This window comes from Psammomys obesus, unplaced genomic scaffold (genome assembly GCF_907164565.1).
Source record: "Psammomys obesus unplaced genomic scaffold, mPsaObe1.curated_primary_1811, whole genome shotgun sequence".
Classification (NCBI taxonomy): Eukaryota; Metazoa; Chordata; class Mammalia; order Rodentia; family Muridae; genus Psammomys; species Psammomys obesus.
Window position 1 is genome coordinate 2996710 of NW_026596079.1, and position 16635 is coordinate 3013344.

The 16635-nt window shown below is 48.1% G+C and overlaps 1 protein-coding gene across 1 annotated transcript in view; it reads left to right on the forward strand.

The window, feature by feature from the left end:
* Positions 1-16635, forward strand: part of Slc45a4 (solute carrier family 45 member 4) — a 69718-nt gene continuing 53083 nt past the window's right edge. The window contains exon 1 of the mRNA XM_055626551.1: positions 1-50. The gene's annotated coding sequence lies outside the window, so the exon portion shown is untranslated. The remainder of the gene's footprint in view (positions 51-16635) is intronic.

Genomic DNA, 16635 nt, shown 5'->3' on the forward strand with positions numbered 1-16635 from the left:
CCCGCACCCCAGCCGCCAGCCAGCCCCGCGGCCCCGGCCGGAGGAGACAGGTGAGCGGCCGCACCTGCCGCCCCGCCCCCTCCGCGCGGCCCGGGCCTCGAACCGGCGGCCCGACCGACCCGACGTCTCTTCCCCGCCCCCACCCGGCTGCTGCGCTGCAGCCCGCACCTGCCCTTGCTCGTCCGCATCCCGGGCCCCGCGGCCGCGGTGTGTGCCTCCTTGCGCACCGGCCCGGGGCCACCCTAGAGCTCACCTCCCGCCTCTGGCGTTGGGTGCGCACCCTCCTCTCTCCAGCCCTTGCTAACTTCTGGGAGTTCACCGGCCCACCACCTTGAAATGTTCCTGGGCCACCGCTCTCTCTCCTTGTCCCCCAACACAGATTGCTTGCAGCGCTGCTAGCTGGTGGCCTGACCTTTCCCGGGCACCTTTTATTTCCTGAAGCCCACCTCCTCCCTGGAGAAGACGGGAGCACTGAACTCTAGGTGCACAGCTTCGGATTTGGAGAAGCCCCGTCTCTCTCCCCATCTTTCTCCAGCCCCTTGAGCTTAACCCATTCCTCTCCAAGGTGTGCTGCGCTAGATGGGCACCCCGAGAGCACACTCCTGCGGAGGGCTTTTCCAGGGGAGGTATGTCCACGATGGGGAACACAGCCTGCCGTTAGTTATTCGTAATAATTCTCTAAGGTGAGCCCAGACGTGGGAGGGAAGAGGCACTACGTCTCCTGGGGAGTCTGGGTCTCGTACTTTCCCCGTGGGATATTGATGGAGTGTGACTTCAACTTCTGCCTCAGTCTCCCCTTCTGGTCCCCTAGCTGACCACACACAGGGTCTTGCAGCTCCTTGTTACTAAGGTGTTCAAAGACGAGTGCCTGCCTGGAGACAGGATTTGCAAGATGAGTGATTGAAGCAATTGTTTCTAGTGGTCATCTAGGCCCAGCAACTCAGAGGGTGGACCACAGGACACCTGGGTCACCCCACTGAACGGTGGAAGTGTGTTCTAAGCAAATTCCCTTCAGCTGCCGCCACTGTCCTCCTGACAGGTAGGGTGTGGTGGAAATCTTTTCCTCTTATTTTTTTCTTGTAGCAAGAAAATGTTAAGTGAAAAGTTGGAGGGGTGCCTCACTGATTCAGAATGACAAATGGCTGGTCGTTGGAACTGGGACCCTCCACCAGCCTTGAAACAAATGGGAACAACACCCTCTTGCTGCTTAGATCCAAATCCCACCTTAGAAGAGCAAGTTGATTAAGGCTCTGCAGAGATTTTGCAGAAGCTTCAGAGAAGGGGGAGAGGCGGTGACCGTGGCCTGAAGCTGTGTGGGCTCCAGGTGGGAAGAGACTCCAGCATAATGAAGAAATCAAGTGCTTTGGGGGGTGGGGGGATGGGGAAGTAGGTCATCTGAAAATCCTACACTTGAGTAGCATTGGATCTGGTTGTTTGATGACTGACTGCTGCTGAAAAGAAGTTGTTCCATTGAAAGGTTTGAAATGCATGTTATTTATGTGTGTGATTTATTTGGGAGACATCCCATCTCAAACCGGGGACTGTGGAGGCCGCCCAGGGCCAGCACCCCATGCCGTGGAGGATTCACTGGCTTCCCTTGCAGAGCTGTTGTGTGCTGCAGCTTTGGCCCTTGTCGCATCGTGAAAGCAGATCAGAGATTGGACTGGGTGATCTCCAAGGTAGCTTGCCTTTAACACCCAACTTTTCTTATTGGAGAGGAGGGAGTCGGGGAGGGGCTGAGGGAGCTGGAAAGGGTTCTTGCCCCTTCTCCGTCTGCCCTGCAGATCTGCGGGGGCGGAGGGGGGCTCTGATGCTGCAGCTCCTGGTCTCGTGTAGGAAAGGAGCTTCAGAAGGTATTTGAGCTGGTGTTTAGAGGGTGCTGAATTGATATCATCTGTTTTATGCAGAAGGCAGATGGGAGGATTGAACAAAGCTGCTGTTAGGGTTTAGGATGGCTGGGCCACCCTGCCTTGTGCCTTCTCATTGTCCTGAAGACCCTGGTGCCCCAGCAAGGGATGGTTTCTGACAGATTTGTGGCCTGGCATTGAATAAGAGAGACTGGCGATCATTGTAGGTGGCAGACAACCCCAAATTGCTAGTGCCCTCCTGGGGAACACCCCTGGCAGAACCGTGCCTGTAATTTGTGGAACCAGAATGTGCTAAAAGCTGTGTTCTTGTTAAGGGTGGGTGAAGATGCTACTCTATGTTCACCTCCTGTGGTTCCCTAGATTTTTTTTTTTTAATCATAATGTAATTATGTCAGCAAGGGTGCACTTAGTGATATGCCATTAGGAGCCTGCAGGCCAGGTGATATGAATGTTCAGTGGTGTCCAGTAAAGATTCCGCAGTGGGAACAACCTCATGAATGATGAGCCACGTGGGGGTGGAAGACCCCATAAGCCAGAGTCTGCAGAGGGCTCAGCTGAAGCACCTCCCCCACCAGCTCCTAGACAAGCTCCCCTTGTTTGCTTTAGGGTAACTGCTCCACCAAAGTCAATGAACAAGGATCTTTTTAAATGGGAACTTTCAAAATGTGCCTTGAGTGCACCCCCTCCTCACTATCAAGTTCTGAGGCCTGTGATACCCGCCTTCCTTTCTGAGAAACTTGAGGCTTCCTCCATGCTGCTGGAAAGAACAGCCCTTTTCCCAGCCTGAGGAACCTGGTCAGGCACCTCCCTGTCTTTTATGTGAAGACTGGAGTGTGCCTGGGGTTTGTTATTGTTTGTATATGTTTGGGAATTTCTTTTTTTTTTTAAGACTGGGTCCAAAGACTAGCCTTGGACGCCTGACACTGCTGCCTCCACCTCTAGAGTGCCTTCTCCTGACAGGTGCTGGAATTACAGTTGTGTACCACAGTGCCTGGCTCTATGAGGTGGCTTTAAGAATAAAACACTGTGGCATGAGGAAGGCTGATGCAGCAGGATTGAAAGTTCAAGGCCAGTCTGGCATACGAAAGGAGGAAACCCCCCTTTTTTTTTAATTTTTAAAATTTATCATTTTAAGCTATGTGCATATGTGTGTCTTTGTATGTACATGAGCGTGTACGACCTCCCACCCTCCTGGAGCTGGAGTTTCAGGTAGTTGTGAACTGTCTGATGTGGATGCTGAGGATCAAACCTGAGTCCTCTGGAAGAGCAATACATGCTCTTAACCACTGAGCCATCTTTTTAGCCTGAGATTTTATTAAAAAAAAAAAAAAAGATTAAACTTGGCAGACTAATAGGCACAGCCCATTTGTGTTTTTGTTGTTGTTTGTTTTATCACTGTTAGCTTTTCTCTTGCCCCGTCTCAAGGGGTCACTCTGTTCGTGTCTTAGTGGCTAAGGATGTAAGGCAGACAATGTGGATGGTGGAGTGTATTTGTCTCCAGTAGTTGCTGGGATGTGTTTGGGGAGCTGTAGGAAGGACACAGCACCTGAGGCTGGAGAAAGGACAGTTTCAAGTTCCCTGTGCTTCAGCTACAGCTTAGGTGTGGTTGTCATTGTTTGTTCTGTTTAGATTTATTTACTTTACTATTTTATGTGTGTGGATGTTTGCCTGCATGTATTTATGTGTACTACATGTGTGCCAGGTGTCCAAAGAGGTCAGAAGAGGATTTCCTGGGGCTGGAGTTACAGAGGGCTGTGAGCCACCATGTGGGTGCTGGGAATTGAACCCAGATCTTCTGCAAGAACAACAAATGCTTAACCACTGAGTCTGCTCTCCAGAAAAGTCCATTTTTGTTGTTGTTGCCTTTTTTGAGACAGGATCTCATATAGCTCTTGCTGGCCTTAAATTCACTATGTAGCCAAGGATGATCTTGAACTCTGATCCTACTCTACCCAACAACTCTTTCAATTCCAAGTATGAACTGCCACCCCAGGCTTGGGTTTCTTTTAAAGGGGGCTAACCCTCTCATTATCTTGTTCATCCTTATTTTGTGCTAGGTGTGGCCTTCTTGTACAGGGGTTTGAGGGTGCTAGGCTGCCTACAAGTGGAACCCAGAACCCTCATGTGCCCTGGAATATACTTTACAATGTTTTGTTGTGGTTTGGGGTTTTTTGAGACAGGGTTTCTTTGTGTAGTTCTGACTGTCCTAGAACTCACTCTGTAAAACAGGCAGGCCTCTAACTTAGAGATCTGCCTGCCTCTGCCTCCAGAGTGCTAGGATTAAAGACATTTGTCACCACTGTCCAGTTATGGTTTTGATCTATATCTTAGCTTCCTGACTCTTTCAAGCCCAGGCCAGCCATCCCCTGCCATCTGTGGAAGGGTATGACCATCTGGGTGGTTGGGTAGGGAAGGGGCCCGGCATGGTGCCTTCTACACCAGGATCCTGCATGGCCAACAGATCCTATTTGGCCAAACCTTGGTTTGAGTGCTTGTAGTTTGTGTCTCTTCAACTTGCAGCCACATGACTTGGTTACCACATCCCCCTGTTTCAGACAAGGGGGAAATCTTGAGTAAGAAAAGCCACACTCTGAACTAGAAGATGAAGAGGCATTGAGACTTTGAGGTGGGCATGCATTTGGTTCTGATGTAGTAGATTTTGTACTTTGTGTACAAGTCTTACAGCATAATTTTAAGCCATCACTTAGCTGTTGTAAGCCAAAGCATAATAAATAGCTCTCTGTTTTCAGCAACTTAGTCACCATTTGAGGGAAGTGCAACCAATGAGCAGAGTGATTTTTGGTTTGGAGTAAGGAGAGAATATTTTTCCATCGATTTTTGGAGGACCAGGATTGAGTTCTAGGCCTCCTATGCGGTACTCACTCTCACTACCATACCATACCAGCAGCTTTCCATCAGCTGTTTATGTGTGGTGTACATATGTGTGTTCTCGCATGCATGCGTGTACACACTTCTGTGTGTGTGTATACGTGTGTGCGTGAGTTCGTGCAAGGCCAGAAACTGACACTGGGTATCTTTCTCTATAAATCTCTACCTTATTTTGAATCAAAAGTCTCTCACTGAACCTGGAGGCTGGCTGTTGAGTTCCAGGCACCCTCTTGCCTCTGCCTCCCCATCCCAGTGATGGCGTAAAAGATATGCACCACCATGCCCAGCCCTCCGTCAGTTCTTTAAAAAGATACTGTATGTGTGTATGCATTAAGGGGGTACACATGCAACTGTGCAGATGTGGGGTCAGAGAACAACTTTGGTGTTGGCTCTCTCCTTCCACTTTTCTGTACCTCCACCTGCTGAGCCGCCTCACTAGCCCTCCATCTGTCTGTTTGTTTGTTTTTTGGTTTTCTTTCAAGACAGGGTTTCTCTGTGTGTATCGCTGGCTGTCCTGGTTCTATAACAAGATGACTCAGACTCACAGAGATCCACCTGCCTCTGCCTCCAGAATGCTAGGATTAAAGGTGTGCACCACCACCACCTGGACCTATCTGTTTATTTTTAATTTTTATTATTTTAAGGGTAAGGTTTGACATCTACACTGGAGGTAAAATCACTTGTATTGAACAAGGCTGGGCAAGGTAGTCCATACCTGTAATCCCTGTACTCAAGAAGCTGAGGCAAAGGATTGACCCAGATTTGAGGTCAGCCTGGGCCACATAATGAATTCTAGGCTACCCTGGGGTAAAGACCAACCCTGTCTCAAAATACCAGGGGGGAAAGTAAGTCTAGAGCCAGGCGTGGTGGTATATTCCTGTAATCCTAGTACTCAGAGTACTCAGACTGCTGAGGCAGGAGGATCAAATCTGGACATAGGAAAACTAGTTGAATACCAAAAGATGTTTATCTGCAGTAGTGGATTAAATTTTTAAAAATTTCATTAATTACAATTTATTCACTTTGTATCTGGCTATAGCCCCCTCCCTCATCTCCTCCCAGTTCCTCCCTCCCTCCCTCTTCTCCCCTTATGCCCCTCCCTAGTGGGTTAAATTTTCATTAAAATAAATGCCTTCCCATATTTTTGTGCAAGTGTTCTCATACTATAACTTTGAAAAACTGTGGACACATTTAAAGTAATGGATATATCTAAATCTTTTTGTCTCTCTCTTTCTTTGTGTTTTTTTTTTAAAGACAAGGTTTCACTGTGGCATTGGCTGTTTCAGAACTCACTATGTAGACTAGGCTGGCCTTGAACTCAGGTAGATCTACCTGCCTCTGCCTCCCGAGTGCCTGGCTCCAATTTGAATAGTTTTAAAAGATGTCATTTGTAGTACACTTCAGGCATTTTAAAAGTAAGATCCAATGTCAGACATCCTAATGACATCATTCCCACCATCAATGCCACTTACACGAACAAGAACAAATTGTTCTTAACAGTGTGAAAGTCATACCCCCACTGATGGCTGTATTCCATTTCTCACTATGAAGTTTTATTCTAATGTAACTGCATTCATACTGGAACATCTTTTTATTGGTCACTTTTGTTCTTTCCTGTGACAGAAGTACGTGGAAACAGTAATTCAGAACATTTCTGTAATCTTTAGGCTGTGTCGGCTCAGTCCAGAGAAGCAGTTTTGACTTTTGTAATTATTGTCTATGAACTTGGTCACAGAGCCATAACTCATCCTCAGGCCTAAGGAGAAGTTACAGAATATCTTGGAACACCATGGAATCGGTTCTTAGAGTGGGGTGGCTGAATGGGGGACCTATAAGGTTCCTGTCTCAGAAAAACAGATTTATTGAACTGTCCTTGGGACCTCTGCTGCTGGACTATTCTGTGAGGAGTCTTCTTCATTTAAAAGTCAGGGTCTTACCTCACATCAGGCTGGCCTGAAAATTGCAGCAGTCCCCCCTGCCTCGCCTCCCAGTGCTGGGCTTATGAGCCTGAGCCATTCTGTTGTCTGACAGCCTTCCTTTTGCCTAGGTGTGGAAGGAGCATGAAGGTGACCTTGGGTCTAGACGGGCCTGCCAGGAGTTCTCAGGCAGCTAGTTAAGGAGATACCGAGACTGTGCCTTGGGACCCTGAGGGTATTCTTGCAGAGTATCCCATGCCTCCTGTGTATCTGAGGGACAAAGCCCTGTTTCATTGAGCTGCCACTGGACATGGACTGTCTTGTACCTCAGTGTTGTGTTGCATGGTTTCTAAGTGCTTGGTGTTAAATGGCAGAAAGATGGGGGATTTCATAGGTCTTCATGGTTCAGTTAGGAGTTGCATTTTTTGTTTAATCTGGTTAAAATATAAGCCTGTGGCATTATGCCTTTAGTTAAAATTTAATTTGCCAGAAAAAGGCACCCGTAGTAAAATGACCAAGGCGCTTGGGCCTGTGGCTCCTTGGGGACTTTTGCTTGGTAATCCAGCATTCCCATTTGCTCTTTCTTCTCCCGTGCCCTAGGCCCCAAGGCTCCTACTGATCTTGGGGTGAGAGCCATTGGGTAGGCTAGGGAAGATGATGAAGAGGACCTGGACTGGGAGACTAGGGTGTTGGAACCTCTTCGTGAGAACCCAGGATGGGCTGGTGTGGCGTGCTTGACTGTCTTCAGATCCTGCTAAGGCATGTAAATGTGCTGGGTTGTTGGGATGTAATTCAACAAGTTGTTCTAACCTCATGCTCAGAACAGAACATGCAGTGGCTGGAAAGCGGTAAACCAGATATATGGGGTAGCTTTGTGACCAGAAGACCTCGTGTGCCCATCAGTGGGCAGAAGATTTGGCTGCTCTAGAGGGCCACAGCATGGTCAAGCCTGGAGCTTTTTACCTGTCTCTGACCTTACTACTGGTGGATAACAGTGCATGAGAGCTGGGTGTGGAGGCTCACATCTATAATCCCACCGCTGGAAGTTTGAGGTTAGCCTGGGCTACAGAATAGGATTGAAAAAAACACAAACCAAAGAATGCAGTCAAGAATGTTTGAGTAAGGACATGAAAGCATAGGGAGGGGACTTTGTCCCCTTTGTTCCTAGAGTAAGAGAAGGCAACTGAATCAAAGAATGAGGATGGCAGAGATGGTAAGGACCCCAAAAGATGGAGCCTCATTGGCTTGTCTCCAGCACAGCAGCTGTTTTTCAGTTCCCTTGGTATATTGGGCATCAGGATGGAGGGCAGGGTCTCTTGACTTGAGAAATTTATGTGTGCTGAAGGAAAGTGAGTACAGGAAAGCATAGAGGTTCTCTTGCTTTATTTCTCTACAAATAACTGCACTCCCCTGGGCTTCCCTCCAGCATGCAAATCTCCTCCCAGTCAGGCAAGTAACAGGAATACTGGAGTGACCGTTAGTGGTTTTTCATATCGCTTATGTAAAACTGTTTGCATCAAAGCTTGGAATAGGGAAGCCCTCCCCTGCTGAGGCCCTGTACACCTCTGTGCAGCACTCCCCTCTGCTGGATGGAGTCAGGTCCAGGAGTGGGCCGGCCTGTTCCTGTTCTGCCATTGCTCAGCACCGTTCTGACTTGGGGGAGAGCTTGAACAGGGAGGTCAGGCTGTAAGTCAAACTGTCCTTTTTTCAACATACTGCCTGTTTAGCCTGTAATTGGAAGGGGGCGGGGGAAACGTGTGGAATGGGGACCAACAGTTGTGTCCTTAAGGCAGAGTGCAGAGAATTGCAAAGCTATCGAAAGCATTTCCACTCTTGTTGAATGAGTCATGTATAGCTAAAGTGATCTTAATTCTGAAGAGGGTGGGGAAGGGCCTGCACCTTTTACTCTTCAGTGGGAGCTTTTCAGAGCCCAGCTTTGTCCTGGGAGAAGTACAGGGAGTGGCCAGCCCTGACTTTGAGGCCTTGGCCCAGAAACCGCCACTGCTCACAGCCTCAGCCTCTATGTGATAACCATGAGATCAAGGGATATTTGTTCCTGTGGAGTAGGCACTTGAAGAGTAGGAGTGACAGCTACTAACACAAAGAGCATTGAGCCTTCTGATAGAACTCAGAATGTGAAGGTTAAGTGGCTTGCCCAGAACTCCATCATGGGTAGGCAAGCCTGGTGCATACCCAAGATGTGTCGATATTCATGGCTTATGGTCTCAAGTTAATCACTACTTAAAATGCCCAGGGAAATGTAGAAATGTTCTTCCTTGCATTCCTGCTCAAGGCCCTTTTGCTGTTGCTACCCATACCTAGAGAGTGCCTGCTGCTGGAGGAGGCTCTTCTTAGCTACTGGCTGCTCAGCTGCTCATCTTAGGCTCTTAGGAGTATGGTGGGAAGGATCTTTAAGCTGGGGATGGGATACTCACTAGCTTAGCCCTTGTGTTGTCTCACCTGGTTCCCTGTAGCTGTGAGGACAAGCAGCTATCCCCTTCTGTAATCCCCTAGTGCTGTTACTGCTGATATGTAACACTGCCAGTGGCCAGTGACCTTGGTGAGCTTGCCCTGGTGCCCAATTCTGTCCTTGTGTCATCATTCCCATCAGGTCAACTAGGCTTGGCTAGGGCTGGTTCTGAGATCCATTCTACCCTGATGATGCCTCTGTGTGGACAGATACCTGGACACAGTGAGCCTTGAGACATACAGGGATGAGAACATTGAGTGACATCTCACCTGGGCTAGTTTTGGAAGATGTCTAGGCAGGTACCTCATCTGATCAGAAGGATTTTGAAATGTGTTATTGCTATTCTCAGACCTAGAAAGGTGAACAAAACAGTGTGATAGTGTCATCTCAACTTGTTACCCAACACCTACAGCTATCTACATGTTTCTAGTCTGAACTATTCTTTTTGTTTTGTTTCGTCTTATCTCAACATGTCTTGTTCTGTAGCCAACCCTGGCCTAGAACTTGTCCTCTTTCTGCCTCAGTCTCCTAAGCTCTGGGGACTGCTGGGATTCAGGCATGTGCCACCATGCCCTGAAAAGTTTGGTGGACTTTACATGCTAGGCAAACACCCAACCACAGAGCCACATTCCCAGCCCCATGCTTCTAATTAAAAACTTTTTGTTGTTGTTGTTGTTTTGAGCCTGGGCCTTATGTAGCTGAGGCTGACAACTGAAACTGACCTTTGAACTCCTGATCTCCTGCCTCCACTTCTCAAGTGCTGAGATTTTACGCATATGGCTACCATCCCTGGCTTGTTTTTATAATTCTGAGTGTAATCTTTCTCCTAATACTCTGTGTGTGTGAAAGGTGCTGGAATGAGGTGGTGCTTAAAACCAACCACGTGCAGAATGAAATCAGAGCTGGTTTTGAAGAAGTAGAGTGCCTGTGGCAGTGTCACTAGTAATGGAGGAAGATGTGGGGGAGAAAGAAGCTCTGCCCATAGGTCTCCTGGGTAGGAGCAGCTGTGGGTGCAGATGGGTGACATTGTCACCACAGTTATCAGCCCACACTGACAGTTTGGGCCATCGCTCGCCAGGGGGTCTGTGTCCTGATAAGCCTGCTAAGAGTGATGGTGGTTTGTGGTGTCAGGCCCAGATAGGGTTTTTATGTGAGTCTGTGGGAGACTGAAAGCCATCAGTATAGACCATGGCTTCTACTATAGAATGGCACAGGAAAACAGTTGAGAACAGCGAATGTAGGCTTCCCCATGCTTTGCTCAGATCCTAGTCCACCTGGTGATTTGTTGGTGCCCATAATTCTGCTTTGCTTAGTCTTAGGCCTGCTATACTGCTGAGCATTGCCTGGGAGTAGGCAGGGAGTTCCTGTGCCCGTCTGTAGCCCTTTTTGCCTGGAGTCCTGGTGCATTGGAGCTTAGTGGCTTCAGGGAAGGCAGTTGTGATGCTTATATTTTGTATGACACTAGATGCTGGATTGGAGAGTCCTGGTCCCAAGGCCACCCTGGGAACTGAGTGTGTTTCTAGAATGGTGTACTGAATTTAGTGGGACATGAGGATCTTAGCAATGGGATCATAGGCTGGGGCAGTTTTCTTCCCATGGGCTTGGAGTTTGGAGACCCATGAGCAGGGTGGTCTCAGACTGTCTGCTGAGGGAAGGAATATGTGGTGCTTTAAAGAGATGCCTGATGGCTGTAGCCTGCTGCAAATGGAACAAGGCCTTAACCCAACTTCTTCATGATGATGAGGATTTCACTTAGGTTTCTACTCTCATGATCTCATCATCACCTCACAATCCCCACCACTTTGGGGGTAGGATTCCAGCAGGTGACTGTGGAGGGTATATGCTTTCCGGCCATAGCACTCTTCTGCTTAGTTGTGGGTGATCTTAGTCACCATAGAACCTAATTGGCACAGCATGTAGATAGTTAGCATGTCTTGAAATGATTCCTGTCCTGCTGTGGGGTTCTGTTTCTGCAGGCCCAGTGTGCACTGGCTGTCTGAAGTGCTACATGCACTTCCAATCACCCCTATTGCATGGAGTCTATGATAGTCCTTACCTGTGCATCTGGCTCTTGACTGTCTCTACTGTGGAGTGTGCTAAGCACAGTGTGGGATGAGGTGGGGAAGTCACCTTAGTCTTGTAGGATATATAAAATATGCACTTGGGGTTCTAGAGCCAGGGGTGCTGTGTACATCTCTTCTGGGGACCAAGGCATCATTTGGCTGTAGCTGAGCAGCAGTTGGCTGTTTTAGAAGGTAGAGTTGGCAGGACCTCTCTACTTGTTTCCAGTTGTTTCGATAGGTGATGATAAAAAACAGGGCTTGACCCTCAGCTTTCTGGGAAGGGGGTCACACCTGGTTGGTAGCTTAGTCAGAGTTCTGCTGACAGGAACATATCTCCTTGCCTCATAACCAGGAGACCAGACCAGATCCCAGGGAGGAGTATGAGGTCCTTGACCTTGGAAAGCCATCTTCTGTGGCAGTTAGCACTTTGAGTTTGTTTCTGTCCACCTGTGGGTCTCATCTTAGAAACAGCCCATAGGAAACAGTGGTAGTGTGTTTGGGTCACCTGCCCTGGGACTTGCAGCTTGTGGGCAGCTTGGCTACCAGGCAGCTCAGGAGACAGAGGTGAGGTGGCTTGGCTAAACCTTTTCAGATACCTCTGGGTGCCATGATGCAGGCAGCTTCATTGTGTCTTGGGTTCTGCCACATGGTAGCAGGTGGAAGGACTGTGGATAGGATGTCTTTGTAACACCAGCCACATGCTTAAAGTTCTGTGACACCATTTCAGTGTAAGGGAACTATGCCACATACATCTAAAACAAAAGGCTTCCTCCATTTTCCTGGTAAACCAGGTTCTACCTTGGTCACTTAAGGGGAGAATGGTGGCCTGGATATTCTAGTCTGGACCTGGAGCCCTGTAGCAGTAGGACTTGATGCCTTCCTGTCAAGCTATGTGACTCTGGACACTCAGCTCAGGGGCCTCACACATGTAAAACAGGCATGATAAAGCCGGGGAAGACAGGTGTTCTCAGCCTCTGAGTGAACTTTTCCACTCTATAGTACTACTTGCCTTTTGCAGTCCCCTGCACCCCAGCCTGTAGCACCAGCCCGTAGCTTTCGTGGCCCCCACCCCATGGCCATGTTCTTTTTGCCCTCTCTAGACTGTCCAGTGCCTCCTTTGCCAAAGCAGGACAGACTTCTAAGTTTTGCCTCCCTTTTGATTTTTGTTGTTTTAATTTTTCAAAAATTTATTGTTATGTACATTTGGTGCTACGTATATACCTGTGTGAGGGAATCGGATCCACTGGAATTTGAGTTATAGACCAGACAGTTATGAGCTGCCATGTAGGTGCTGGGAATTAAACCAGGGACCTCTGGAAGAGCAGCCAGTGCTCTTAACCACTGATCCATCTCTCCAGCCCCCTGTTGTTTGTTTTTGTTGGAACCCCCTGGCCTCCTCTTGACTTTAGAGCCCAGTCTTGTCTAGACTATATAGCCGAAGCTAACCTCTAATTCCCATGTTCAAAAATAACTTTTTTCTTTATCTTTCAGTGATCCTGGGTCTGATAATATGGCTTCATGTGTTCTAGACAAGCGCTGTCACACTAAACTGTACCTCCAGCTTGGTCTCAAAATGCCTCTGCCTCCTGTGTGCTGGAATTATAGCTGTGAGCCTCTTGCACAATTGGGTTTTTTGTTTTGTTTTTTAATCACTAATGGCTCTGGGGCCCTATGGAGACCTGGTGTGTGCACAGGCACATGAGGTCGTGTATGTGCAAAGGGACTGCTACTCTTGAAAGATTCTGTTGTTAGGGAGTGTGTGACTCTTAGGGGTAGAGGAGGGAAAGAGTAGAGTTAATGGCAGGACTCTGGGAAGGAGTTCAGGGTGAGAGAAGCCTGCTGGGAGCTTCCACACCTAGAGCTCGGAGCATAGGGAAGAACAGAATCAGAACCCTCAGAGGTGGGTTGGCAAGTGTTGGGCCTTCAACAGAGGAGTACAGCGAACTAAGTGATGGTGACCCTGTCTGCTCTGAAAGAGTGCTTGGCCATTCTCCCTTGGAGTCACTTGGCAGGGCCCCTCTGTGTGTGAGAGCTACTGGCCATGAGTTCATGAGTGCTTAGGGTCTTAGGGAGAAGCAGAAGAACAATGTAGCTGAGAAGGCAGGACTCAGAGGGGTGTGGTGGGTCTGGCTACAGCTGTGACCTCTCTGGGGACGTTTTCTCTGACTGAGCTGTGAACATTGTGTGGCCCTGGTTTCTGCCAGCTGCACCTTGAGGTGGCCTCACAGCCTACATGCACACCTAGCAGGCAGGTGCCGGGGCTCCAAGAGCCAAGCATGGCAGAGAGAATAGGCCTAGTCTCTGGAACCTGCAGGAAGGGGATGTGCTGGGCAGCTTGCTTAAGCTGAAAGGGGGAGGTGAGAGGACGGGTTATCTGGGTATGGGAATGTGTTGGTTATGAAATGTGAAACCAGAATTTTGCTGAGTCTGTTGCTAGCTCCGCCTTTCCTCCAGAGGACCAGTCCTGGGCTTCCTCTCAAAACAGGGAGCTAAGGCCATACACAGAAGGTCCAAACCAAGCCAGCAAAACACTCGGCCTTACTGTGGACACTAGCACCTGTGTGCCTCCCTCGATTGGTTTGACATATACAGAGTGCTGGTTTTACTTATAGTTGTTTATACTTGTATCTGTCCCTTGGGATTGCCTCTAGAAAACACAGTTTGGCCCATGTTCTCGTATACCAGCAAGTGTGTTTGCTGAGCTCTAAAAGGACCTTAGCCTGGTGACCTGGCCTGCTTTTTAGAGTTCCCCAGACTTAAAAACTGTCTTTTTCCCTGGAGGAGAAGGGCAGGGCAGGTCTTAATATGTTGTCCCCCCTTCCTCTTTCTTCTTCCTTTTTTTTTTTTTTTTTTTTTTTAGACAAGATCTCACTGTTTAGCTCTGGCTATCTTGGTGCACATTGTTTAGATTTTGCTGGCCTCGAACTAGCAGATTGCCTGATCCGCCTGTGTCTGCCTCCTGAAATTAGAGATGTGCGCCACCACGGCTGGGCTATATTATCTTTTTTCTTGGCTATTCTTAAAGTTGTAGTTTCAAGTATCTTCCTGCCTAAACCCGGGGAGAGGCTGTGCCACTGCACCTGGCTTCTCTCTTTTCCTGTTTGGGTTTCGTTTTTTAAGTGCTAGAGATGGAACCCAGGTCCTCATACATGTCAGGCAAGAGCTCTGCCTTTCAGTTGCATCCCCAGTTCCTCCGATTTTTGTTTTGTTTCGTTGTTGTTTTTTGTTTTTTGGTACAAACCTAAATTGCTCAACTAAGTACTAAAGGCAACAACAGAGGGGAGGGTAGATTTTAAAAAGCACAAAAAAGATGATGTCATAACCACACCACAGCAGAAAGTCCTTTAACCAGTTTTTGAAGTCACGAGGCTGCCCTCAACACCCTGTCCCCAGCCTGGGACATTTTTTTTTTCCTTGCCACAAGTGTTTTTTTGGAAGCTGGTGAGAGCTGTGCCTCTATCACACAACACAAATTGACACAGTTTTGTGTACATTGTAGTGATCACATGTACCCTAATTCCCACCTAGGGAGGCTCCAGCTTGCCCTCTCTCTGGATAGGGTAGGCTGCTGTGCAGTCTCTGGGCTCTGGGGATGGAGGCCACATGGTCTGGTCATCAGAGCTGTGGGAACTTGTGAATCACCTAGCTGCCAGTCTGCTAGGCCATTCCTCTGCCCTGTCCCCATAAGAGATCAAGCCAGAAATGGTCACCCTTATAGCTTTTGTTGTATCTATCATTGTCATGTTGACCAGGATTAATTATCTCTGTGGCCTTAGAACTCTGTCCATGCCAGGTCCTCACATATCTGCAAAACTGTGGGATTGGCCTCTATGCAAAGTGACTGTTGAATGCTGTTGTGTCATCTCTGTGGGGATATTTAGGGGAGTTAAAATTAGCAGTGAACACCACAGAAAGTCAAGGTTGCTTGAGAGATCCAGGCAATGTCACATTGAAGAATGTGGCAGAGATAAGACTTGGCAGTGAAGGAATGGAAAGTGAAATTTTCTTTTTTCTGAAAGAGATGTGAGCTACCATATGGGTGCTGAGAATTGAACTTAGGACCTCTGGAAGAGGCAGCCAGTGTTCTTAACTGCGAAGTCATCTCTCCAGCTACCCAAAGTGGAACTTGCAGCTCTGGGCAGAGAAGAGGGGAGAATGATTGGAACCTGAAGCCTGTGGGACCTTATTGCCAGTACTGTAGAGCCCTGGAGAGGAAACCTGCTCAGACCTGTACCTGTATGTCTGCCTAATCCCACAGCCAGATGTGTAGCACCATGCTGCCTTTGGAGGCCTAAAAACTATAGCCAGCCTTTAAGGGTGCCTGTGGATCCCTTGGCCCCTTAGAGCAAATGGCATGTTTGGATGTAACCTGCGAGGTTCTGTATCTTTCAGGTCATCTCTAGGTGACTTTAATCCCAACACAGACTAAATGCTGTGTAAACAGCCATGTTGTTAGGAAATTATAGCAAGGAAAAAAAAAGTCTGTTCTCAGCTCACATGAAATTTAGTTGAATATTTTCTACCTGCAGTTGGCTGAGTTAGTAGATGTAGAAGCCAGGGGTATGGACAGCAGAGATAGAGACTGTGTAGATACATATATCTGTATGCCAAATGTATTCCTTTGTACATAGTCTGCTGCTATCTTGCTGTAGATGGTAGCTTGTATATTACATTGATGTGCTCTGTGCTATAACTCTGTTGTAGTGAACATGTATAAATTGCATATACTATGTGTACATTGAAGTAGGTACATTGTATTAGGTGGTATAGTTCTATAGTACATTTTCACTTTCCTTTTCTGTAACGCTCTCGGGGACGCTTGGTTGTTGGGGCCCCAGTTCCGCAGAAGTTAATGTTTTGTTTCAGTAATATCTGGTACGTACTGACTGCAGTGGGCCAGCCTGGGGTCTGAGCCTATCTATCAAGAGCCCTTGAGTTGTGGCCTGCGAATCAAAGGTGGTATTTGGCTGGCTGCTGACCACAGGGGTAGCAGGGATGAGATGCTGCTGCTTTGTTCTTGTGCTCCTGCCTGGGCTCGAGGGCTGAAGTGTTTGCTCTCTGCAGCATTGCTCACTAGCTTCCCTTGAGACCCCTCTGCAGAGGCCACAGATATAGGGTCCTCCAGAGTCTTTAACATGTAGCCGCTTAGTTCCTCTTGTGACAGGAAGCCTGCTCCTGTTCAGTGTGGCTTCTACAGATGTAGCAGCTGGCTTCCTGGCAGGCAGGCCCAAGAGAACTCAGTTACACCATCTATAAAGGTTACTGCTGCCATCACTCTGTCCTTGACAGGCTGTGGCATTCACCTCTTGTTCCCATGACGAACCAATCTTTAGATAGTAGCACTTCTTACTTGTGGCTTATGGGCTTTGGTCAGTCTACAGTTTCCTTTTCTTTCAAGATAGTCTCTTGCTTTGTGGCCTAGGCTGGTC